The sequence below is a fragment of the Trachypithecus francoisi genome, unplaced genomic scaffold (genome assembly GCF_009764315.1).
Source record: "Trachypithecus francoisi isolate TF-2019V2 unplaced genomic scaffold, Tfra_2.0 Lachesis_group3, whole genome shotgun sequence".
Taxonomy (NCBI): Eukaryota; Metazoa; Chordata; class Mammalia; order Primates; family Cercopithecidae; genus Trachypithecus; species Trachypithecus francoisi.
Genome location: NW_022681468.1, coordinates 67,336,988 through 67,342,910, shown reverse-complemented (window position 1 = coordinate 67,342,910; position 5,923 = coordinate 67,336,988).

The window sequence follows — 5,923 nt, the reverse complement described above, 5'->3', positions numbered from 1 at the left end:
TTACTCTTACCCTCCTTTACTAAACCATAGCCAGTCTTCTTTTGAAGTCTCAGTTATTCCATGTGTAGTTCAGCCTCAGGGCCTTTGCACATGCTGCCCCTCTGCCTGGAAGGCTGCTCCCTTTTCCTCCATACAACTACCTTCCTCCTCCACAGACACTTTATCTTGCTCTAAAGCTCTCATTGCACTTGGTAACTGCACATAGGTGTGCTTGCTTATCAAATGTTTTTCCTCTCTGGAGTGTAAGTTCTAGAAAGAAAAGTGGGGACCTGATGTGTTTTGCTTACCACTCTGTTCCCCGGTACATAGAAGATACTCATTAAATATTTTTTGAAATATGATAGAATAAAATCATGAGGATGGCATAGATGGCCACTGGGCTCAGACACCTTCCAAATTCCCATTGACTGTTAAGTGACCCCAAAGTAGCAACATCCCCTCTTCGTCAGTCCTGGGCACTGATCTGACCCAGACAGCCTTTTGACAAATAATAAGTATTAGGACTAAAAGGTACACTGGAGATATTAGTTTACAAAAGGGAAAATCTGAGCCTTATAAAGCTGAAATGACTTTTCATGGGAGGGATTGTTTCTTCTCCACTCCCTGAGGTTCCTTGACGAGGGATTTTTCCTAAACACTCCATGCCTCTTATTCCACTTCTACTCACTTCTTGGAGGTGGAGTGAATTAGATGTGTAACGGGTCTGGGAGAGGAACTTGGGATGTGGGTTCAGCCTCTAAGCCCCGCTTTCTCTTTGGGATCTGCCACAGAACACAGACATTGTGCACTGCTCCTCCTTGCCTTAGGGTTAGGCTCTTCTCCAAGGTGTGGTGTGTAGCTGTCTGATTCTGCATCTCTTTGGGGTGATGAGACAGACTTTGAAATTCCGGGTTCAGTATTTGCAGGGCCTGCATACATAAGCTGTGTTCTCAAAACTAGCTTTTATCTACTTCCTCTCTCTTACTTGAATCATAACTGGGTGAATTTATTCCCCTTACATCCCAACACCAAAGCCCAAAATTCATCACTGTCAGAGTAAGGGATTAGAATTCATCTTCCCGAGCTCCAGCTCTGATTTCCAATGTGTGATCCTAATAGCTTAGCCAGTTCCCTGACAACTCCCTTCTTGGCCATGCCCTAAACTGTCACCACTACAGTCAACACCCCCACTGACCCAGCACACAGGGGCAAGACCGTCCTCCAATCCATATTTTTCCCAATCATTATAAATATGTCCATATTTATAATGATTTCACATGAACATGTTTTCAGGCTAGTGAAATAAATGTTTATATAGACAACTTAATAAAAAAAATTGAGTAATGATTAGATTAATGAGATAAATAACTCATCATAAATTAAGTTGTTAATACATATTTTAACATCAACATGTTTATTTTTACTTTTCCCTATTTTGTTAATAATTTTCTCAAAGACAATTGTTTTATTTTAAATTGTCTTATATAGCTTCTTTAGAGCTGGACATTTATCTGGACATGCAATCACAATATTAATCCTCTTCTGGTTGATGCATATTTCAGTTAGTAATTGGCTAAGTAAAGAATTCTGGTCTGTTATTGCTATGACCAAATGACTATAATATTTCTAATGGGCCAACAGGTGGGCCTTGCCTATGTTCTAGTGGAATATAAAAATTATTGGGTATGATTATGACCTTTCTTGTTAAAACAAATACCTTCCATGGTCATTCCAGAAACAGGAGGAAGAGAAAATTACCTGCAATGAAAAAGTAAAAGAAACACATCTCTTTATCAAAAATGTTAACCACTATTACCTCTTAGGCAAAAAGAAAAAGAACAATAATAAAAATATATAAATAAAACAAACTTTCAAGCAAACAAATGAAAACATCACCCCTATAGTCATGTTTTTTAGACTGAGGTAGCAGTTTTGAAAAGGGTAAAGCTATTTTAAGTCATGCATTTGGAGGAGCAATGAATCAATGGATGTTTTAACATTTTCCATTAGGAGACTGACATTCTAAACTTTTTTCTGTGTCAAGGTGGTATATGTCTTTCTTAGTTTGGAGGCTGTGTTTTATTTCAAAGATTCTTGTGTTTTGGGTATAGCTGGATATAGTTTTGATTTCTCATATTTTTGTTTTTTCTTATCATTAATCAGCCAACAACTATCTGCAAAGAACTCCCCTCTGGCTGTAGAAATGTTCTAGATCTTGAAGAGATCAGAAAAAGATTATTTCTGTTTTGGCCGGGCGCGGTGGCTCAGGCCTGTAATCCCAGCACTTTGGGAGGCCAAGGCGGGTGGATCACGAGGTCAGGAGATCGAGACCAACCGGGCTAATACAGTGAAACCCCGTCTCTACTAAAAAAAAAAAAAAAAAAAAAAAAAAAAAAAAAATTAGCCAGGCACAGTGGCGGCACCTGTAGTCTCAGCTACTCGGGAGGCTGAGGCAGGAGAATGGCGTGAACTGGGGAGGCAGAGCTTGCAGTGAGCTGAGATTGTGCCACTGCACTCCAGCCTGGGCGACAGAGTGAGACTCTGTCTCAAAAAAAAAAAAAAAAGATTATTTCTGTTTTAGCTCCTACTATCTCAAAGCTTATCATTGGTTGGAGACAAACAGATGTCTGTGTGTGTGTGTGTGTGTGTGTGTGTGTGTATGTATCTTTTTTTTGAGACAGTATCTCACTCTGTCACCCCAGCTGGAGTGCAGGGGTGCAATCTCTGCTTACTGCAACTTCTGCCCCGCACCATCTCTGCCCCCACTTCAGCCTCCCAAGTAGCTGGGAATACAGATGTAGGACACTACGCCTGGCTAAGTTTTGTATTCTAGGTAAAGATGGGGTTTCACCATGTTGCACAGACTGGTCTCAAACTCCTGAGCTCAAGTGATTTTCCTGCCTCGGCCTCCCAAAGTGTTGGGATTACAGGCATGAGTCACCGTGCCCGTCCACAGCTGTGTCTTGACATTCCCTTTGTGTATCTTATGCGGTGACACTACTCCCTTACACAAAAACTATCTCCAGTCAGGGTGGTTGTCTCTCTTGAGTTTTCATCTCTTAGATGGGGTATAGGCTAAGCTACTGAAAGAAAGAGACCTGGAGACACAGGGGCTTGAACCTGAGAGAAGTGTATTTCCCTCACACACAACAGTCCAGAGGAAAGGTTCCAGGCTGCAACAGTGCCTCTGTTCCACAAAGTCATTTGGGGTTAGGTTCTTTTCATCTTGTGCTGTTACCATCCTCTTGAGTGTTTTTATTGTTACGACCAAAAACTGGTTGATGTTACATGTGTGTTTCAGCTTTCAGAAAGTAGAGATTAAGTCTATGATATGTAGTTCCATTTTTTGTAAGTGTCATTGACATAACAATATTTACCAATATCCAGTTATTTTCTATTTATGGCCACACAGAGGATTATACTTCTTCACTCTTTGTAGTTAGGCATGGTCACATGGCTAATTTTGAGCCAATGTGGCATAAGTCACTTCCTTGCTGAAGTTTTAATTGCTAGTGCTTGACTCTCCAGCCACAAAAACCTATGTTGATGTGGAGATGATACAAGATAGAAACCTGCAAGAATCCTGAGTCAACACATAGATGATGGCTGCCCAAGAGAGTCATCTGGGCTTGCAACAAATTTCTGTAAGAAAAGAAAACTTTTGCTGTTTATTGCACAACATAACCTATCCTAGTCTGTCTATTACAACAGATGATGTGAAAATTGTACACATAATTTCTGTCCATGTAACATAGTCACATGGATACACCTGGTTCAAGGGCTAGCTAGGCTGTTTATATTGCATTACTATGGAAACAGAGGACATCAGATGGTGGAGGTGTTGGAGGCATTAGTAGTCTGCCTTATTTCCTTGTTCAGTGTTGCACTTGCTTGTAATAGCCTCCACCCACTTCTCAGTCTGTGCACATCCCACTCATCCATCAAAGCAAAGTCTTCTGCAGACTTTCTTCGTAGAGAAACTGACTCTTTAATTTCTCTAAGTTTTGATTGCTCGATATTCATAATATTTTATTATGGGATTCATTCAAAAAGGTTATGGACTACCTACTCATCTTCAGGCATTGTATGACACTGGGTATATGATGGCGACATAATTCCTAACTTCCAGAGCTTGCATCTTTCAACTTGCTTAGCACAAGTCCCTATCCAAATTACACAGTTAATAAATACTCCTTGATTGAACTGAAAAATAAGTCAGTCATGTATCAGCAGGTAATTAAACATTAAGGGACAGAACCCTATTGGCAGATAAGAGAAGGGAGAAAATCCTGTAGTAGATTATAGGAGGCATGAGGGCAGTGATCATGTCTGTCTCAGATCCAGGACAGGAAGGAGGAAATTCTAGCATGGAGAACTGTGAGGCAGGGGGCCTGATGGGTGATGATGGGTCTTGAGGAATCTTTTTTTTTTTTTTTTTTGAGGCGGAGTCTCGCTCTGTCACCCAGGCTGGAGTGCAGTGGCCGGATCTCAGCTTACTGCAAGCTCCGCCTCCCGGATTTACGCCATTCTCCTGCCTCAGCCTCCAGAGTAGCTGGGAGTACAGGCGCCCGCCACCTCGCCCGGCTAGTTTTTGTATTTTTAGTAGAGACGGGGTTTCACCGTGTTAGCCAGGATGGTCTCGATCTCCTGACCTCGTGATCCGCCCGTCTCAGCCTCCCAAAGTGCTGGGATTACAGGCTTGAGCCACTGCGCCCGGCCGAGGAATCTTAGGACATAAAGTTTGACAAGCATGTAGGGTGGGGCCAGATATCAGGAAGTCGCTCACGGATTTTTGCATCTTCATGTGCTACAAAATGGAAGCATAACCTTTAAAAAAAATTCAATGGGCTCTAGAAAGACGAAACTGTTTTGTTAAATGGATTTGAATATAAATATTAATATTAGAGTCAAAAGAGGACTAAGGGAACACTATAACGATGAAAACTTAGACTGGGATGGTGATAGTGTACCTGGATGGAAAAGGGCAAATCTCATGGACATTTCAAAGGGAGGATAAATAGGAATTGGCTGCATGGAATATAAGAATGAAGGAGAAAAGAAGGGCTGAAAAGAACAGTTGTGGATTTCAGCCTGGAATTCTGGAATGAGAGTTACACCAATAAAGAGATAAATGTATTTTACAGAAGGAACATGCAATGGGTTTAATCTGAAACATGTATTTGCTATGGCAGGGGGATGTCTTTGTGGGGACGTTGAGCAGGCAGCTGAGGTCTGGAAAACATGAGGATGTCTTGGAAGCCACATTCCGTGAGCATGCAGATTCAAACAGACCTTGGCTTGGCTTTAATGTTTCCCAGCACATGTGAAGGTAAACACGACCAGTCCTCAGTACAACTGTCAATTGCCTTGCCCTCTCATGGACTCTCCCCTTGTTGGTGGAGTTCCTGGCCTATATGTACATACCAGGGAAGAGGAAGATGCCAGCTCATCTGGAGGAAGGGTAGAGTGGACGACGGCTGGAGAGAGGGAGAATGGTAGAAGGAATGCATCCCAGAAAAAAAAATATCATGCCTAGGAAGCACAGAGCTCTAGAGCAGAAGCACACAGGCAACTTCTGCAGAGCTGCAGAGGTGAAAGATATACTTATATATGTGTACATGTGTGTAGGCACAGTCAAATGCATATGTATTCATAAAAGAGCATCTAATGTGTCTCCATTACTAACCCTGCCCCTCAGCTATGTTTCAAACCACCTACCTATTCCTCCATTCATTCAATAAGGACTTACTGAGTTCCACTGATGTGCCAGACACTGGGCATGTGCAAAAGGCTCACACAGACATAGTCTCTGCCCTTACAATACTTATATACTAAAGAACCCACATGTAGGTGATGAATACACACAAACTAATTTGCTAAATCTGTGGTAAGTGTGAAGGAGAGAACTATGTGCTCTTGGTTTTATCAATCTTGCCTCCTCAAG